Source organism: Copidosoma floridanum, unplaced genomic scaffold, assembly GCF_036245765.1.
Source record: "Copidosoma floridanum isolate Cflo_tuat_1 unplaced genomic scaffold, Cflo_Japanese_pri ptg000020l, whole genome shotgun sequence".
NCBI classification, from domain to species: domain Eukaryota; kingdom Metazoa; phylum Arthropoda; class Insecta; order Hymenoptera; family Encyrtidae; genus Copidosoma; species Copidosoma floridanum.
The window spans coordinates 34,215,117-34,237,762 of NW_028321897.1; the positions used below are offsets into that span (position 1 = coordinate 34,215,117).

Sequence of the window (22,646 nt, forward strand, 5' to 3'; positions counted from 1 at the left end):
GAAAAGAGCTCAACTTTCTTTGATTCATAAATAATAACTATAAGAACAAAATCAATATTCAGAGATACAGGCAAAGGTGATAATAAATTTTACTGTTTTTCAGTTATGTATGGTAAATAAATTAATTTTATCTTGGTTCTAATCGATATTATTGCATTTTTAGATATAAATACATGTTTTCGTTATAAATATCAAACTGAATTCGTTCTTATTATTATTATTATTATTATTATTATTTATAACTGAAAAGCAGTTCAGCTTCTCATCCCCTATGCTTGCTTTCCGAAAAATTAATTTAGACATTATTTATAATCCAAACCTCATACACAGCGCTTGCACGCCAAGCATCAAATTGTTCATTAATTGTTAAAAAAAAAAGTTGATTCAGTCATTCAAAGTGCTTATTTCCTAAGAATGACATATTTTTTTGGATAAATAAGAAACATAGTTAAGCATCTGGTTAACAGTCCCTGTCCCTCCGATAAAGTTGATCTTCTAAAGAAACTTAATCCTGAGTACTAGTATACTGAAGTCGAAGTCACCATCAACATTTGGGGCCTCAGTGGATAAACCAAATGAGCATTTTTGGGTATAGTGACAGATGAAAAAGTCATTAAGTGAAAAGTATCTAAATTTAAAAAAAAAATCAAAGATTGATCCAGCCTGCTTGCTTGTTTCTAAAAACACTTTATAATTCATCCCACTCAAAAATACTTTGATGCAGAATTGAGGAAAAAAGTCACAATTTTATAGATTTTTCTTCTCCATTCAACTAATGATTCATTAGAATCAGTCCAGAAGTTGCCAATACTCTTCGACAGATGACATCTTGCATTTCCAAGTGGTTAGCAGTTCCGGTCCTTCCGACAAAGTTGATCCTCTTAATAAACTGAATCCTGAGTTGTAGTATACTGTAGTAGAAGTCAATATCAACATTTGAGGCCTAAGTGGGTAAACGAAATGAGCATTGTTTGGTATAATGACAGATAAATCAGTTAATAATTGAAAAGTGTCCAAATTCAAAGAATAATAAGATATTCACCCGGCCTGGTTGTTTGTTTACCAAAACACTTTATAATCCATTCCACTGAACATTACTTTGATGCAGGATTGAGGGAAAAAGTAACAGTTTCATAAGTGATATTTCTTTTCCAATCAACTTACGATTCATTAGAATCAGTCCAGAAGTTGCCAATACTCTTCGACAGATGACATCTTGCATCTCCAGGTGGTTAACATGCTCTGTCTCTCCAATAAAGTTGATCCTCTAAATAAACTTAATCCGGAGTTGTAGTATACAGTAGTAAAAGTCACTATCAACATTTGAGGCCTAAGTGTATGGAAAAAATAAGAATTTGTAGGTGCATAAGAGCTAGAGCAATTTATTAAACAGCCTTAATATCCATTGCACTTTTGCTCAAAAAAAGAGTATTTAGAATTAGCTTTACTGATGATGTTGTTTCTTTTTCAATCAGCTCTTGATTGATTAAGAAGCTGCAATTATCCTTCATTAGGTGACATTTTGGATTTTCTGGTATTGAGCATTCTTCAATTCTTGCTTGGATGAAATTTACTTTTTAATTGAGCAACTAAATCCACAATTTCAGTGCAAACAGTAGCCGTACTTGAGCACTCCCTTGAGAAAACTGCAGTTGATGTGGAAAGTACTGTTGCACATTACACCTGAAATGATAATTTTGAACAAAGTAAATAGAGCTTACAATGAAAAGATGACTTGTCTTTTAAGAGGATATAATGTTTATTGTGTAAAGCAATGTTTTTACTTATCTGACATACTATAGGTTAATCCATATTAATCCTGTCAAGCATCGAGTATACTAGGCACTAACTCTTCAATGACCGTATGAAACTAATTAGTTTTTATTCTCACATTATATTTAATATAAATGAGTACAAATCAAAAGATTCGGTTTTAATACCGCAACACTTGCCGAAAACGTAAATAAACGTAAAGCGCGTTTTCCACTGCCCTACTTCAGCTGTCTGCTGGCTTGCGAGATGCTGCCAACTTTCGAGCAGCAAAATTGATGTCTCACATATATAGATATACTCCAGTACATGTTTTGTATGAGCATGAAATCTTGCAATATAACATTCATTTATTAATAAATAAATCATACCTTTTATCACCATGATGATCAATAATGATTTTAGAAATTTATTATAACTTTGCAAGGCCCGAGCTTATTGAAATATTGGGAAAATATTCGTTTACCTGAGGTAACATTAAATTGCTATTTATTGCTTAAATAATGGCTTAAAAATTATTTTATCACTGTAATTATGCTGATTCTAGTTTATTATAATTTTTAAATGCCTAAATTAAATTTTTTTTTAATATCACTTTTTTTCACTTTTTTGTAATTTTGAATTTCGCGGCTGATATTATGCCACAATGTACACGCTAGTATTCCTTGAACACGTTTACCTATGAGGCTCTTTTACCGTCAAGCTTGAATCAGATGGCGCCAGGGTACGTCGTGGCTGTCATGGCCGTCTCACTCACACAACATTACTTTTTAGTATTGTATGTATACAGGAAACTAAAGTGTAGTGGTAAAGCGCAATATTTGAAATTTTGAAATGAATAAGGAAGACAAGAAAGAATATTATGGGAGCTTAAAAGTTTCAGAATTGAAGAAGCTTTTAAAAGGGAAAGGAGCAAGAGTCAGTGGAAGAAAAGCAGAACTCGTGGACAGGTAAGTGTACATTTTAGTTTATATTTACAAGGCTATTTATGTATTTGTTTACTAATGATTGGTCTCCCAATTGCTTCGAGCCACTTTTTTTTTTCACACTATCAGAAGGAAATTTAAATTTCACTTTCTTATCGCAGGATATTACACTGCACTTCATTTTTCCTACTATCTTTAAACGTAAATGCAAACAAAAATTGTCTGCAAACAACAGCAATCATTTACAAAGGTTATGCCTTATGCTTTGCTCATCACACAGATAGGCTCACGAACACAATACACAACTGTAAATTTGACGGTGTGTAAGTGCAACGGCCATGACAGCTGCGACGTGCCCTGGCGCCATCTGATTCAAGCTTGACGGTAAAAGAGCCTCATACCTACCTACGCTTGCATACCCCCATAACCGTTCGTGTACACTAGTATTTGTACTGTCCTAACTGGAAATTGGGTCGCTTACAAGGGCATACGCAAATTAAGCAAGGCATTGCCCAAGATTTTCATGTTATATGCGAGCCATATTCAGGGCTTACACGAACTGCGTTAGCAGCTTGGTTGTATAGGTGTAGTTCAGGTGGTGATCAAGATTGTATGTGCTTTATCCCAGGACGATCTAGTAGATATCCTAAATTTTTGAGAAAGTTCGAAAATGTAAATTGCCTACTCAATAGTGGTTTGCCGAACAAAGCTAAGGTATACCATTGCACTGGCTTTCACGATGAGATCTAGAGGATAGCTGAGACTGCAAATAATCACTGATCTTGGATATGCTCATTTAACCAAGAGTCCTAGGGATTTTTTAAAACACGAGATCACGCTAGATGGTGCTAGAATCAGCTAACATTAAAGGGTACCAGTAATCTTGGCGGCCAGAAACTTTTCTCATTGTAAATGCAGCCTGATTCCAAATTAGAATGTATTTTTCTCATAGCAGAAAAATTACTGAAGAGACTCAGAAGCTATAAGTTGACACTGATGTAGAGTACAACTTGAAAGAGTTTCTAATATAGTTCCCCTATTACTACTTTTCATCCTCATGTGATACATGTATGGTTAACCTAAGCTTTCTTCACACCTTATATATAAAATCTTTACCTCCACTTGCATACTACATCGAAGCTGACCAGGTTGGGTCATTTTCATTTTGGCTAATCATACTTTTAAAATACATGTACAGTTTTTTTTCTTTCTTCTTATTATAGCTACCGTTTACAATGTTAATTAATATAAATTTCTTCTAACAAAAATTGCATTGATGCTAAGCTATTATTTGTATTTTATAAATCGACATCTCCGAACAAAATAGCATGACTTTATTGTATCAGTTAAAAATTAACAATACTTGCTGCGTTCTAATAAATACCAATACCACATTTTAATAAAGAGCGCACGGTGGCTCGGTCGGCGGGGTTGTGGGACGGCACGCGGGAGACTGCGGGTTTGTTTCCCGGCCAGTTCGACTCTCCTGAGCAAGTACCTCTGTGTGAATTTTCACATGTGCTTTTTCACCACGCAATGCTCCTCGGGAAGGGTTAAGGCGACCTTTTCGAGGCAAAAATTGCCTACCACATAGATCCTTCGCTCTCGAGGTGGTCTATGTGGCATGATCAACGTGCCAATGAAAGTAACAACCTTAGATATTCTCTAAGGTAACAACTGTTATCAATGCCTACCACATACATAGATACTTCGCTCTCAAGGTGGTCTATGTGACATCATCACCGTTCCAACAAACTACAAAGTGTATCCAATAATGTTAATATGTAACCATTACTTGTAATATGTAACAAATATAATGTAAAATGTGCCTTACTGTACCAAGGCTATATGTACTCATTTACAATAAAGCCTAAAAATAAGTACACTACGTAAGTAGGTATTTATTAAAAAAAAAAAAAGAAAAATTTTAATAAAGATTATAATAACTTGCTCTAAGCTCTGATAAATAGTAACAAGAGTTGCAGCTCTTATTTGTCTTCGTATGAATATTAATTAGGAATCAAGTGTCTTTAATCAAATAACCTAGTTAACTCTAGTGCAATTATTACAGAATAAATAATAATGTTAATTGATAAGCACCCTCATACTAAAACAGTGTACTCAAGTCTTTGCGTTTTTAATCAGGAATAGTATTATTAAAGCAAGAACCTTTAACGGAATAATTTAGTGTGCTCTATTCCTTACATCTTCAACTAATTATAATATTAGTTGATTAACAAGCACTATTCTCAGAATGATCTAGTGCACTCCAGTCTTCTCGGCTTTAATTTATTATCATGTTCATAAGCAATCGCGTATAATAAAATGGTCCAGTACGCTCTAGTTTTTTCATGTTTTGAATAAATAAAAATGTCAATTAATAATTAAGGGCATGCATATGCTCTTCAGTACCAGCTTACTTCGATTACAGTTTTTCGTTTAACGTTGTTAAAACCAGTCGAAAAGAATTTTCCTTCTCTGAATCACTAAAATTATTGAAAATAAAGAGTGGAACGGTCTTATTGCCAAGAAATGTATGAATTAGCATTTGTACATTTTTAATTAAACAGAGCAGAAAAATTACGACTCGTTTAGCTGGCTATTGTAAACATATACATATATACATATATATCAGGACCAAGAAGTGATTTTTCTGCTCTGTTTCATCAAAAATGTGCAAATGCTAATTGGCGAGTTTCTTGGCAATAAGACCGTTTCGCTCTTTGTTTTCAATAATTTTAGTCATTTAGAGAAGGGAAACTCTTTTTCTATACTGTAATAAAACTGTAATTGAAGTAAGCCGATACCGTAGAGCACATGCATGCCCTTAAGCACCTTGAACGGAATAATTCAATGTTCTCTAGTCTTTTTATCTTAAATAAATTTAAATGTCAATCATTAAACAAGGATCTTTAACAAAATAATTTAGTACGCCTTAGTCTTCTTGATTTTAATTTACTATCATATTCACTAATAAACAAGCATTTGTAACACAATAATACAGTACGCTCAAGTCTTCTGATCTTTAATTAAATAAATTTATTTAACAGTCAAACCTATCAACGGAATAATCCAGTGCGCTGAAGTCTTTTTGCTTATTATTAGCAATAATGCTAACGATTTCACAAGGAATTTCGATTGAACAATGCATTGCTACTGTTTTTTTTTTATTATATTATTTACATATAATATTTTTATGTTGTATGGATATATTCTTACATGAAGTTCATAATTCATTTACGTCCTTATGTTTAAAGAACTTTTAATTAATTTTAATTAATTTAATGATTCTTGAGCACTGCGTTACATAGTTCAGGGTACTTTCTGAATTATACATGATAGTTATAATTATAAAAAAGCCAAACTGAAGGGTTGGATGATATGTAGTTTAAAACACTTATTTACCATCAAAATTATAAATGATATAAGATCAACTGAGTTCTCACTTGACGTTGGTAAAATATTTAAAATCATTATGTTAATAATAACTGGGTTTATTAATATTAACTAAAAACTTTTGCCTTGTTTGACAATTTATTTCTCACTCTAAGTTAGGCTGACAACTGTTTCAGCAGTTACGCCATTATCGAAAACTAGACGTACACTGAATAAATAACCCGTATACTTGACAATGTAAGCTTACAAACTTGATAAAGCAAATATTGATAAATGATTTCTAGCCAACGGTAAGATGAAGAATGTAAATGTTAGAAGTGTTGAACTAAATATATTTATTAACAGCATTATCAAATATCTACAAAAGAGAATAATTGAGTAGATCGTTAGTTATAAATTTGTTGTTTCTTTGTACTTTGAAAATCTCTATTATTTCTAATAAATTTAACTTCAGGCTTTTAAGTGCATTATGTAACAATTTTATACTATTTAAATCTGTAAAATGTGTATAAAGTAGCAGTGTTCACTGAAACCAGTTGAGCTAGGATTATTGTAAACAGATCTAACATGTTCATCAATACAATTCAATAGGGTGAACTCCGTTTGTTCTATGTGTATGGCGTTGCAATCCAAGAATTCAATTGAATATACCATATTTTTCTCCAAAATACCAGATTTTTCGTTGTTATAAACTAAAACGGTTTTGAGATTGTGTTTGTAAACTAATATTAAACTTATATTGCGTCTTTTTTATAACTAACCAATTTTCTCTGAAATATTGAGTTTTTTGTTTCCTGGCAATATAAGATAAAAATGTTTAAGTACAATTTTTTTCCGTATTTTTTAAATTAGACTATCAATAATAACTTCATTTCATTATTATTAGTTGCTAGGCATTTTAATAACTGTTAGAATATAATATATATTTTTGTATTTTCTCTTTTACCGATGTTATGCTCCGCTCAACTTTACGAGCATGTACAAGCGATGCCTCAGAAGCTTTGTTACACTCGAGCTGAGAGCACGCGTCTGCTTCCTCTTTTGTATTTGTTTTACACGTACTTTATATAATAAATGTATTAATATTTATTTGTGCCTCCAATCCTTTTTCACCTGTCCATGTCCGTTTAATAATAACTTTACCTCTTTGTTGTAATGATCTTGTCGTAAAGGTATCGTCAATAATAATCTGTGTATGAAAGAATAAAAAGCACTCATTTTAACAGGACGTTCATTATAGTTAGAGGGGAAATGTAGAGAGTGCAGTGAGGAGGGATCGAGCATGCGATAGCGCTGGAGACTGTTTTAAATGCATTTATATACCTAAATACAGGCGCCTGACACTGTTTTTTTATTTAATTGCATGAATAACTTGTCAATCTCTCTGAAAATTTAACACAATACCAGTATTCTAGTATTGCGTCAAGAAAAAAAAAATTGCATAAATTTTACCAACCGTTTTCTCCTGAATCACATTCTTATATGATTTTTCTATAAAGTTACGTGTTAAATTAAATTTTTTTTAACATTCAATTTCTAAAAAACGGTGTTGAGAAATGATCTCAAATTTTACATGTGACTTTCTAACATCATTGTGAGCATCCTGTTGAAATTTTAGCAAGATCGTACAGAAAACGTTGTGTGTGACAAACGTCTTTAATATCGTATACTGATTTATCATAACTTTGTATTATTTTAAAGTCTAGAAAGTTCAAAATAACATTTTCTATCTAAGTTATGAAGTTAATACTGGATACAAGGATATTAATGTAATTCAAAAACCTCTTTAACGTTCTCTCTGTCCCTCTCCAAACGCAGAAGACATCATTCACGTATCGTTCCCAATATAGAATACTATCTACTACAGGTGAGATAGAGTTGCAAATGAGATCCTCTACATGTGACATTAAGACTTTGTTAAGGGAGGGGGGAGGGGGGGGCTATCGGTCGACCGTTAAGTTAAAAATAAAATTTTTCATCAAATTTGAAGTAACGAAAATAAAAATAAAATTAATCAAATGCCTAGCAACAAATAATGGTGCAATGAAGTTATTATTGATAGTCTAATTAAAAAAATACGTAGAAAACTCGTATCTAAGCGTTTTTATCTGATATTGCCAGAAAACAAAAAAATTACACGTGTTGAATTATGTTTCCGTAGTTTCAGAGAAAATTTGTAAATTATTTAAAAGACACGACAGAAATTCAATATCAGTCAATCAACATAATCTCAAAAGCTACTACTGCGCAGTAGTTGTACACAAAAAAGTCTTTGTGATCTCTCGAGTAATAAAAAATAAAAAGTAAAGAATCATTTTTTTTCAACAATCTGTGAATTTTGCTAAAATCGTCATTGACTGTTACGGCATCACGGAAATTAACTTATATATGGCATCTATTTTTTTTTCTAATTTACGATGACACATTTTTTTATTCTCAATTTGTTATTCTCAAAACTTTTTTCAATTACAGCTGCCTTAGGAAAATTTATTTTTAACCCGGCATCATCATAAAAACAATTATATTTTAAATCAGAATCACCTCGTGTAAATTTAACTCGTTTAACATTCTGAAGTTGAAGGTGATTTAGATTTTTCTTTATTTTGTAAGTGGATTCGTCAGGCTGCAGTAAAAAATCATTAGGCCCTAAGGTTTTCGCTAACACCTTACCCGAATTAGCTTTGTACACGCATGACTGGAAATCTTGGAAATCATACATATTTCTTTCCTTTGTCGTGAATAACTAAACTTAATGATGAAAGTCATCTGCTGACATAAATGTGTGTTCAGATTAAAAAAAACAAAAACTCTATTGTGTTTTTTTTTCTTCTAATAAGTTAATTATATAGGTAAAGAAAGAGAAAGTTGTCCAATTCTTGTTTTGAGTAGAGCAATTGTCTAACTGTGGGTAAATATCCTTTTTACCGCGGTTAATTAAAAAAAATTGATGATAGGTACTAGTAATATTTTCGAACTTTTTTTAAGCAACAGCTTCATGATATAAAATAACAAGAGGTTCTTAGTTTGACGTAACCAAAGGTACAAAACTTTGGTTAAATGCAACCAAGCGCTTGGTAAACATGATAACTTTGAAGCCCAGCATTTGAGGTTTTACACAAAATAAGCTCTTGTGAATCAATGGAAAAAAAATCAATATCCGTTGATAATTGATATTTTTTGACGTGCTCTTGATGAATAGTCCGAGCTTTCTGATATATCAAGTGTTGCGTACTGTAAATTATGTAAGTTTTACAATGAGAAGATAAAGTTTTTGTACACTTAGAATCATGTAACTTGAATTGCTCGCATAATTCACACTTTTCGTTATCTTATTTTATAAAAAAAATTTTCATTGTTACAAAAACAAAGCGATAGCTTTCGTAAAATGTTTTATACTGAGCATACTTTTTTATAAAATTTTTATGCATCGTTGTTATTGTCAGTTCGTGTGGTAAGTATCCTCTTTTTGGAGCATGAGATCGTCAATAGTGGGAGACAGTAGGAATAAATTCTTTAATATAATTCTTTTAGTAGTAACAATGGTACCTTGTTAAGTTTTCTTTTTCTTTCCACGATTATCTGGCTTTAAAATAAGTGTAACTCAATTGACGCTTTTTCTTACAAATTTAATTGCCTTATCATTATTTGCTTTACAGTTAAACGTTGTAAAAAAAAATTTTTACAAACCTTAACATCAACATTATCTTCTTTTGTCAATAAACAGTCATGTTAGTGTTCTTATGCTTTGTCAGCATCATTTTTTCCATGCTTATTTAAATACTTTTCACACAATTTGCAATCCATGCAAATTTTTTGTGCATTTTTCATTGATTTTCTGCATGCTCTCTGAACGTTGAGATGAAGAGTCTTAGCTGTTTACATCACCGCACATTAGCAGAAAAGCTACATGAGTAAGACTCTTTTAATGCATTTAATTAGCTACTGGATCATGCGATGCTGCTGCAAGTGTTAATACTGCCTAGAGTCTTTGATACCTGCAATGTAGTGAGATGCGATCTTAGGAGAATTTAACAAACAATAATCGAGCAGCATTCTTAAATAGCAACTGGACTCTGCAAACGGCTGACAGTGTTCATGCACTTTGGACTCTTTACTGCCTCCAAAATTTAGTGATAAGGTAACAGGTGATTTCGACAAGTAAAGCTCTTGCGGCACACTTGATTAGCTACTGCACTCTGCGATCAGCTACCTGTGTTAAAACTTTCTTGAGTCCTGGTATTCAGACGAATCGAAATACGTTGGTCAATCACTCATTTTAAAGTTTTCAAATGAACTATCTAGCAATATACATTAAGTTGGTCACAATCGTTTTACAAAAAAGAAACGTTGAGAAATTTCTGATAGTTACATTACCTTGAGATAAAAATAACCAAGAAATTGATTGAACTCCTCACAAAACGATATGAACACAGAAATTTATTTGAATGCACAGCTTTCAATTTTATTTTCATACTTAAATTATACGTAAATTATTTAAATTGTACTCAGTTTCTTTTAACTTTGTTCATATAAGTTTGAGTACACAAATGCTCTATGTACGTGAGTTGTAGGGTTATCTGTTTCTAAACCATTTGTGGTTACTACCACCATTTTTTCTGTGTAAACGAAGCCCCAGCTTATAATATTTCTAGATCAAAAGCCTCCTTAAGTACATAACGACTTTTATTTTGCGATCTATGTAATCTCTTATCTACTTTATAGAGTAAAAAAAGCACCATGTGCTTTTACGCCTTCTTACCAAAGCTAATTCGAAATTTTATGTCATTTACGCCTTTTTTTCAGCGACAGATCAAAAAGTTTTTTGACTTTATTCATATTCAGGTATTTAATAAAAATAACTGAAAAACTGTCCATGATTATTAAAAACACAGTTAAATTAGAAATCGCCTTACGAATCGATTGATATAAAAAACTTACTTTCGAACACAATTTCCTGGGATACCAGAGAAGGGTTCAGAAATTGGAGTGAGTTTTTACTATTATAAAGCTGACACTAGAAGATAAAGTGCCGCATTTACTACACTACATAGGTGGAACTGCATTTAATAACTTTTGAAAAAACAGTTGTGTGGAATATCATTACGGAAAATCATATGACACTCTGAACGAAAAGTAAAAAGAGTTAAACACCTCAAACATACTTAAGATACACCTCAAACATACTTAAGATACACCTCAAACATACTTAAGATAGTAGAAAACTTTCAATTTACTAGCAGAAGGCAGTAACCAGGAAGAGATACTCAAAAGATTTGAAGAAGCCGCTTTACAAAATCAGTTTGCTTAGGGTATTTTAAAACACTGAATTGAACACTTTACAAATAGCATGAGTAATTGAATTTTCTGACAAGAAGAAAAATACGTGTTGGATCAAAATACGGTGAAAGTTGAATGAACTAATACAAGTGCACATAACTACAAGCAACGTACATCACAATTTAAGTCGAGCCAAAGCAAAGATTCCAAGGGCAAGCAAGTTTACACTCGTAACAATAACAAGACTACAGGCAACAATTCCATTTCAAAGAATTTCAATATAACCAGTGTGATTTCGATGATAAAGCTAATACGTGTAAATTGCCAGTTACTATTAAGTGAAATTTCTGTGGCAAACAAAGATATTTAGCAAAAGTATGTTTCAAGAAAAAAAAAAATTTGCTACACGCAACGGATAAAGACAGCTCAGCATAAGATATAGCTTACATAAAGGTACTAGGTGTCAAAGCAGAAGGCAGACGAAATTTTTTTCAAAACTCTCTACCTCTAATCTATAGGCAAGTCACCTTCGAAGAAAATACAGGAACAGTGGTTGTATTCGTGGGATGAGAGCAAGCAAAACAATTTTTTGCTGAAATGCTAATATTTTGAACAAACTTGCAGTTTATCATGTATTGTAAGCAACAAATAAATAGTGTTGGGTACATCACAGTAAAAATAAAATGCAAAATTTTTTTGAGTACATCAAATCTTTTTATTACGGATACTGAGCTAGTACCACTATTAGGTTGCGAATAGATAAAAAAATGTTAAAAGAAAGAGGTAAGGAGATATTGTTAAATTTAATTTTCAAAATATAAATTGCCGAAGAGCAAAAGAATACAAAAACTTCAAAATTGTTGAGTAAATATTAGAACATATTACCAGTAAAAACTAAGTGTAATATACGATCTTGAAGTTTCGTCAAAGTTAAAAAAAGACGCGAAGCCAGTTTTTTTAAGCCTAGGATATTTCGTTTCAAATTAATACCTTCGGTAGACAAGGAGATAAGTTCAACAGTAATAGAAGAAGTGCTAAAAAATTTGATATTTTAGACTTTGCAACTCTGATGATAGTGCCCCAAGCTCGAGAAAAACAATCGAGTTAGTACATGTCTATACGAAATAAGTAATTGCGACACTGAAAATATGTTAAATTGATTGTAAGATAGTGGTCATATAAATCTTACTAATATATAAAGCAAATTCGCTAAAACCGTTGTAATCACTAACCACGAAAACTACTGAACCGATTTTGCTGAAATTTTGCACACTGATTCATGATACTTCCTAGATGGTTTTAGTATAGTTTTTATCTTAAAAAATTAAATAACAATAGCAATAAATGAGCTCAAAGTTTTGCAAAAATACACCAGCTTTTCACTTTAGTTCAGTAAAATCCGCTAGGTGGCGTTGACATAAAATCAAGGCTACCTGCAACAGAATTAAATAAGTGTGGTTATAATAGGCCGGAGCGTCTTGGTAACTGATGCAGTCATGCTTTGGCAGTTAAACAAGCTGCATGGACAATGGAGATTATAGTCCTGCAGCTGGATATCCCGGTTACGGACAACACTCTTCTCTAAGGGAAAAGGGACTTACGTTTCCATTAACCCTGAATCTCAACAAGTGCGATAAAAAAAAAAGTCATTCCAACCGATGACTTCTCTGGCATAATACCAGGAGACATATCCAGCCAGAGCACAATCTGCACCAACTCTTCAGAGTTGTGTGGCAGTCCCACCATCCCGCCTGGTACAGTCAGAGAATTTTTGGCTACAAATGTAAGCCAGGGAAAACAACTCTGAAGAGCACGGGCAGCCACAACTGCTACCTTCTTAGTCGTCGCGTCCCCAACGCGCTTACCCACATGCTCACGTCTAACGATGAGCGGTTGGTTATCCAGGGAACGACCCGAAGACGAGATATCCTTGAACAGCAGCGTACCTCCCTCCATCACACTCTCCGTACATAGAGACTCCCAGGGTAAGAATCAAGCTACCCGTAGCCAGTTCTTCATCATCAGAAATAATAATAAAGAATAGCCTGGAAGTTTCACCACTGGCGCTTTTTAGGGCCATTATAAGTAAGTATTTACGTTCCCTACTTAACCATCAATTTCATCGGTTCTTTTTAGGGGCCACCTAAGTGTAAGCTACCTTGCCAACAAACACATTTTTACTACCATTTCCGGAAGCGATTCGTCGACTAAAAGACTATATTAACTAAAGACAGGCACTATTAAACCAAGTCAGCCATTCACTGGCAGACGTCACCTGCGGAGTTGTTCTTCGCAAGGCTGGAAAACCTGGTGACCAACGACCCTATATTACCCTCTCAACTCTAAGCATTCAACCAGGAATCACTGATACTCTCCAAGGTTTGCGCTGGGCAAACCTACGAGTATAACAGCTATGAAGGAAAAAAAAACTTGAGCCAACGGGACACTCTCCACTGGACAAGTATCACTAACTAATCTCCCCATCTAAGATCACCAAAACAACTGAATCTGCAAATAAAAAAGTGCTTTAGACACCAACGTCTTCGACGTTATACCGGCAGACGTTGGGAAAGAGCACTACAACTAGCTCCAAAGCTTCGGACTTTGTAATTTTTCTCCCGATCAGTCTGGGTCTTCAACAGCAGGCTAGAGAAGATCACCCTGAGGTATCGAGGCAGTCACAATTGCTGTTAACTGCAGTCAAGAAAGAGTTAAATTAAAAAGCTCACTGGTCTTTTTTAGAGCCATCGGACGTCGAACTACCTTGCCAACAAATATATTAGAACTTATAAAAGTTGACAGAAAACAGCCTTTAGGGGTCACAAAAATTTTAAGCATACCAAAAGTCGCAAGAGGGTGGATTGGAAAAAAAACTTTAAATGTATCAAATAAATACAATTTTACTTAGGCGTCAAGAAACTGACGCAGAAAATTCATCGAGATTGGAACAGCAGCGTCAAAATCGACAAACAAAGAATCCATTACGTGAGAGATCAGCTTTTCATTGTACCCTCACAGCAATCTCTGAAATCTTTAAAGATCCTACTTCAGATTTTTAAATAAGTAGAAAATGTATTTGTGTTTTTGTGACAATAAAAAATGTAGGGTTTAAGGTCCAGGACTTTGTTGCTCTGGTGATAAAGTTGTGAGATAAGAGAAAAAAAAATTTTTTTTAATAGAAATTTTTTGGGAGCTTAAAATCTTAACAGTTTTAAAAACTAGCCCTTTTCGTGAATTACATGAGAGAAACTGGAAATCAACAGCTCCATATGGCCACCGATTATTTTATGGCATAAAGAACGCACGGTACTTTTCAGCATAATTATTGTTTTGAATTCTTACACCTTATTATTTGACCAAATAAACTATATGGATTCCGAAAAAATATGTTTTCAATAAGAAGATTTTTGTTCTGAGATGTGTCAGGAATATGTGTAAAATTTCTCACTGAAAACGTTTCACATTACATGTCAACACACTACGGTGTTTTATTTAGTAAGTTTCGGGCGAAGCCGAGACGGGGGGCTGCTAGTTATATTATAAATACAGACAGATATTTTAAAGAATTTATTACTTTAAAAAACATGGTGAAAGTAACTTTACCAAATGGTTAAAGTAAAAGCGTTAAAATTGGTGAAATTGACTGTTTTTTTTTTACAAACCAAAATAACTCTAACGAAGAATTAAATAATGTTTATTATGTTGAAAACATTCAGACAAATTCACTGAGTATTTAAAAAACAGCCAGAGCAAGTAGAATAGGAAACGTTAATAATCCTGCGAAAATACATAGAAAATCTATTTACGAATTTGTAGGAACAACTATAGTTAAAAGAGATTTATGTTATCTAAAAAAGTTCCGTAAAAGTAAAAGGTAACAATGAAAAATTTGTGAATAGGGTAAGCAATCAAGATTTTCAGCATTTCTGGCGAAAAAGTCAAATAAATTAAATAAAACAAATACTTATTAAAAATGTGAAAGGTAACAAAAAAAAATGAAATAGAGCTTAAGGCCATAGGAATTCACAATATTAAGAAAAAAAAAAAAAAAAAAAAAATAAAATAAAATGTTAGATGCCATCCCATGTATGGTTTTTAAAACCAGGTGGTTTTGTCATACCACGTGGTTTTTTCACCAAGAAGCTTAATAGTTTTCACAAATATTACCTTCTTCTTCCTAGTTCTATTGATAAATTTTTTTCTTGTCTTGTTATATACTACCCTAATAAATACTTTCACAAACGATTTTCTGAGCGATTTCTGTTCCTCTATTGAAAAAAATCACGGAGTTTCACCACGTGGAAAAACCATGTAGTAAGCCACGTGGTTTTATATCATAAATCACGTGGTTTTGTTTCAAATTAACACAGGGTTCTAAAAATCACGTGGTATTATTACGACTATGTGGTTTTTTAAAAACCATGTGGTATTTTTAGACAAAACCACGTGGTTTATGATATAAGACTACGTGATTTGCCACATGGTTTTTCTACGTGGTATAACCACGTGTTTTTTTTCTATAGAATCCTTAACTTTAGATTTCACTCAAGAGGCATCAAGGAATGCTATTAGTCTAGATAATGACCTTTATATTTTTTCTGTACATTAATTGACTAAATAACTTACTAACGTACTAGAAAGCTACGTATACTTTCTTATTATAGACTCGGATTATTGCGCAAGGATACGTTTTTTTAATCTACGTAATAGAAATATCAAGCGATTGTTTACGAAATGTTTCAGTACCAACTCTTCACATTTTTTAACATCCGTCATTGTATGATCCACTGGAGGGTCTCTTTAGTTATACAACTTGATTTTATGGATCCTGTTCTCGCAATTTTATAATAGATGCTAAGGCATAAGAGTCTACACGACTATTGAGACATACTATTAACGTATGATTTATACTTTAATACGTATGTATAATAAAGGATAGAAAGAATAGTATACAGTAAAAAATTCTGGATGGCAAAAAACATCAAAAGTATTATTTATTACATAAAACATAATTATGTCTTATCAATTACATTTTACAACAACTATACCTTGGAGATTATGATAATTATTATTTTAACAGTAATAATAAACACTAATAAATAATAATAATGTCTTAAGTGAGAGTAAACTTTTCAACTAACGTATACCCAGGAAAAAATAATTTATAAGAACTTATATAAGATCTTAAGTAAGATCTCATGTCAATTCTTAGATACAAACTTATATGAGCTTTTCTCTGTTATTAATAAAATGAAAAACAAATAAACACTTGGAAGAAACTAATGCCTTTTTACCAAAATCTTCAAAAGCAGAAGAAAAAGCCAGTTTATTAAAAGAATAACTGACTTAGACTGCTAAAAAAAACAATATAATTTAGTACATTTAATTAGTTAAAGCACCCTCCACTGTCATATGATATAGGAGTAGAGATAAGTGATCCGATGGGGGTGAGGCGGGAAAATGACATATACGAAAGTATTTAACATTTTCTATGATAAAACTCTATACGTAGAGCTCCTTTTGATGCATATGTCCAATAGGGGTAAGTGTACCTATCTCCGTGGCACGTACTGAAAGTTCCAACTTAAATGCACCATAAAAAATGGTATACTAAAATTTTTTGGAATATTTTTTTTTTAAATCTTACATAATCTCTTACGGAATATTAAAAAAAATTTTATGAAGCTAAAACTGCAGTAGAATATTTTTAAAACGAATAAAAACGGTATGCTAGTATTACCGTGGTTGTGTACCTATTACCGTGTACGTATCACCGCGGATGTCCCAATCACCGTGTCCGCGTTACCGTGGGTGAAGAAAGTTGTATTTGCGGAATATAAAAAAAAATGCAAATTTCACCTACATTTTCTACATGACTTATTTATTGTTTTAAAAAAATTTTACTTTTTTTTGTACTTGCTTATTTATTTAGTAGGAATCTTATACATTTTTAAGCACTCAGCAATAGATTTTCCAGAATAGATACTTTTCAAAGCTAATATTAATGTCTCTGGAGAGTAACACTTTTTGTTTTTCTTTATTTCGATCGATTTCTTGCCTTTCTTCCCTTTTTTAGTTTTCTTCATCTTGGTTACGTTAGATCGACGTGCTTACCTACTAATTGATTACGCGTTAACTGTCGTGCGTTCTGTAAGTATAGGGTTATGTTTACGTACGCTCACCGCGGAAATACATACACAATCAGTTAATGAGCGCGTTGTACCGAATACCGTGGAAAATAATTATTTACTCAAAATATACACAAATATTTCTGTTTGAATTGCATCTACATTAACGTTATTTTAGATTATTAAAATTGAAAAATTTATTTATATGAAACATTTCTTATTTTGAGCAAGTAATCATCAGCTTCTCAAAATCGACGGTAATAGGGCAGAGCACGGAGATAGGTACACTTACCCCTAGTTGCATTAGCCCAGTACACTGAGAAAGAACTCGCGCGTCTGCTGCTCCACAAGTACAGCCGTTGCGCGAATTAACCAAGCAGCCCTTGACTATATCAGTGGCGCATCAACTGCACCACTTGGGCCGACTGAGCGTCTAGTGTGGATCATCATTACGTACTGTACATAGTGCAGCTACCAAATGTGTCTATAGTCCGTAAGCCAGTCAAACATACGGTACAGCACTTGGTATATGGTACAGCAACCCGTATATAAATACTTACTCTTTTTATAACTATTTAATGTAACGTATAGTGCTTCAGTATTTATTGCGGATGTACGTTAAATGAAAGATGGACCACTTCTTTTCAAGATATACAGCATATTCCGAAGACTTTATGAAGTGGTGTCATGATAAATGACCTTTTTTTTAACTCACATAACCTTATTCTTATTAGACAGTACATTTTTATTATTGTAATGTAAGTGATATTCTTCTCTTGCCTTTATTTAAATGAAATAACGGAAATAAGTTTAATTTTAAAAAATTAACAACTTTCACCTATATTAACTATATTCATAAATCGTTTAGTAAATATTGCCGGGTTAACAGGGGATTTAAGATATAGTGGATTTTGTTTGAACAGTATACTGGCTACAATAATAAGGAAAACATTTTATTTTTGTTATCAGTCACCGTATGCTGGAATATTTGTTTTTTCATGATAAAAGTGGTAGTATTTGTAAAAAATATTTTATTTCAAATTTTTGATGAAAATGAACAAGTTTTTCAAAATGGAAAATGAAACAAAGTGGCTTTCTGAGTCATAATGCGTTTAAACTCGCATTTTGATCGACAAATAAATACAGATACGATTTTATTCTCATGCTTAACGTATGGTACACTGTATGATGCAGTACTTGCGCTAGCCTAACAGCTCAACGCTCAAGCCAGTCTAGTGGTGCAGCTGATGCGCTAGTCTGGTGTCCCGTGCGTTCCAAACAAGCGGCAGCTCAACCGCGCTACCTTAAGGACGGATCACGCGCTAGGTTTCTTTCAGTGTATACACAGCAAGGTTGGGTATAAGAGGAAAAAAGGAAAGGATTTGAACACGTTTCGTCCTATGCATCAAAAGGAGCTCTGCATATAGAGTTTTATTATGGAAAATGTTAAATACTTTCGTATACGTCATTTTCCCGCCTCACCCCCAACAGATCACTTATCTCTACTCCTATATCATATGACAGTGGAGGGTGCTTTAACTAATTGAATATAGTAATATTTGAGTCTTGGATCAGAGTTCGACTCGCGACATAAAATAATGTTGCACAACATCCTGCACTGTTCGTCCAGCCCTTCTGCTCCATTATACATACGCCCGTGGTGTGTGAATGCATATCATACGCAAAAATTCCATCCTGCGACGCTAGCGTCTATGCGATCGTTGGCACAGCCACACTGATGAGTCCTGCCAACGATCTAGGACGAAACGTGTTCAAATCCTTTCCTTTTTTCCTCTTATACCCAACCTTGCTGTGTATACTGGGCCAATGCAACTATTGGACGTATGCATCAAAAAGAGCTCTGCATATAGAGTTTTATCATGGAAAATGTTAAATAATTTCGTATAGTCATTTTCCCGCCTCACTCCCAACAGATCACTTATCTCTACTCTTATATAATATATAATTTAGTGATTGTAATAGTAATTGATTGCTACAATTTGTTCAATCATTCTTAATCTGTTCATATCTGTATATTTATCTTTTACAGCTTAAAGAACAAGAAGTGTTTTGTATAAATGATCATAATTTTGGAAATTATTATATACAATACTAATCATTTATCAAAGATTAGAATAATATTGTCTTATATAATATATTGTAAACAAAATGTAGCTATTTGGCACGATTTCCGTACATTTCTTTGCTGTTTATGCTCGAAATTTATAGTATTATGATTATTTTTTAAAAAGTATTATTATATTTTTCTTGATGTGTACACCGTTAAAAATTTTTCGGCAAAACTTTGTAAAATGTCATTAATTCGTATTACTGTATCATTAAACTTTTTATTATTTCTGTAGATTAAGTATACCTATACATCGTAAGAGTTTGTAAAATTTAATAAAATTCTTATTAAATTTAATAACTTTTTCAACAGCGTACCTTTAATTCGTATTGCAGCATAAGTATTTATATCAATAATATACGTTTCATTTGGTGCATCTTAATATTTTTGTTCTCCTGTAAGCATCACGTTTACAATACCTTTTCTAGATTATTTATTCATTTAATTATATACTTAAGGGACCGTAGGTGGACCTAATTACAGATCAAATAACAAAAGTTTGTTGCCAAGCGCAGCACGTACAACAGTGTCTACAATGAAGATGCATGCTTCAGTTAATTATAGATAAACTATGTATATATAATATGTATAGTATAAATAAAGATGTATATATAATAGTCTGTAACAATCATAAAGTAGGTAAATGTTTGGAAGTGTATAAATAATTAATAGTTAAAAGCTCTGTGAAAATAATAAAATCAGTTGACTATCAATTATATAATGTAGCTTTAGTCCAATTTTTTGGTTTATTTTGCTTTCCCTTCAAGATACGACGTGATTATTTTCAAACTAAGTTTTGAAAAGTGTAAAAATTTTAAGCGATTCGTACATAAATGTTTCAAACATCTTTGACTAAAACTTTTCATTGTTTTACTATTGCATCTCATGACTTCAGCGTCTTAGTACACACATCTCCAATAGTTAATAATTAAGCATTAGCGTTGTTCGCATATGAGGCAAACTTTTTTTCAAAGTATAATATCCTACTTACAAAAATCACGTGAATTGTCACGTAAGATATCACGTGATTTATACTGTGATTAATCACACAATGCATCACATGATATTTTCGAGCAAAATGTCACGCTACACATCATGAAAAAGTCACGTGATAAAACACGTTGTTTTCGTTAAATTTACGCAATAAAAAATATTATATTGTAATAAGTATTACAATTATCAAAATTATGATAATGATGAAGATAGAGATGATTACACTAGTGGTTATAGTTTTCATAAGGATTGTTATGATAATAATGAAAATTGGGTGATGTTTATGGTCGTGACGATTACAGTAACGAGTATGATAATTGAGATGACTATAATAACAAGTGAGATGGTAGTGATTACGATCAGCATGAATTATTGAGGCTATTGATATGATTATGATAATAATTAGGAAAACAAATGCAATGACTGTCATATTAATAGCGATAATAATTGTTGTGATAAAGATGATGTTAACTATGACGATAATTACGCCCAATAAAAAAAACCGTATGGATTGATATGGATTTTTAGTATCGGGCGATGATTATCATGGTGATTAGAACAATAATACTATTGATAATTTCTATAATTATAATAATCATCATCGCAATCATAAACATTATCATAGCCATTGTACGCCCGCGCGTGTATGTGTGTGCATTTCAGTCTTAATAAATATTGTAATAGACATAACATTTATTTCAATCATAAACACAATCATCATTATCATTGTGATTCGTTCAATTGCATTCATCTCATTCATTACAATAACTATTATTACTATAAAAAAATCATAGTAATCAGCATCTTCATAATTTTATAATTATCATAATCGCTATTATCATTATCATACTCATTTCAATCATAAAAAGAATGAGCATGTTCATCATCATCATAACTTTTGTTACCACCGTCGTAACTGTAGAAATTATTATAATAATTATTATTACTATTATTATTTTGTTATTATTATAAATATTATTATCATCACAATAATTAAAAAATCAGAATAATCATAATTATCACATAATTATTTTAATGATGATTATAGTCTTAATTACGTACATGTATCTTAATAATCCTGGTTTTGAACGGTAATAATTTTATTACAAGTAAAATCGTACTTATCTTAGTCATGATAATCATTATCATAATTTTGATAATTGTAATACTTATTAAAATATAATATTTTTCTTACGTTAATTTAAAGAAAATCGTGTGATTTATCACGTGACTTTTTGCTCGAAAATATCATGCTATGCATCGTGTGATTGATCACGTTTTAAATCACGAGATTTTTACGTGACAATTCACGTGTTTTTCGTACCATATTAATTAATTATATAATTATCCTTAAAATAATGTAAGACACTGTAATATATTACTTTTAAATATTATATATGAAATTTAATCAACTTAAACTAATTATAACTTAAACTGAAGTGTATGATTATTTTGTACTTTTACATTTGTTATGACACAAAAAACCCAAAAAAGACACTCTGAAATATAGAAACATCATTCTTTAACATGTATTTACTAGATTTTTAAACTACACACAACATGTAATTCATAGTACATTATATTACAAGGGACAACTTCTCCGCTCCGGCGGTGAAGTTGCCCCCCGAGGCGAAGCCGCGGGGTAAACCGCCGGAACGCATTATTAAGTGACGTTCCGTGTAATGTATACTGTTTTTCCTGCAGCTTCGGCTGAAAATTTGTGGTTCATTAACAATCAGAAAATAATTAGCTTTAGTAGTGGTAGGTTATGTTTAGGGCAAAAGTAAAGAGCCTGTATCATCCAATAACATTTACGACCCAAGTGAAGCGAGGGTTGTTGGTAAGTGGATGTTAACAGGCCCGAAATGCGAAAAAGTCGGTCAAAACAATTTAATTTTATTAAAAATCCTTTAAATTTTATGAGGTACTAAATGATGTCGTATAAATATTATTTTTGCTTATCAACAGTATTCAATCTTTTATACGCTAATATGATTATTTCTTCGACTCTCGGCATTGGTTGCTGCA

At 32.2% G+C, this 22,646-nt stretch overlaps 1 protein-coding gene and 1 pseudogene across 3 annotated transcripts in view; both read right to left on the bottom strand.

The window, feature by feature from the left end:
* Positions 1 to 22,646, bottom strand: part of LOC106644202 (uncharacterized) — a 728,649-nt gene that overhangs the window by 141,638 nt on the left and 564,365 nt on the right. The gene's annotated exons all lie outside the window — the stretch shown is intronic.
* On the bottom strand, positions 1,604 to 22,279 carry LOC149374455 (uncharacterized; annotated as a pseudogene).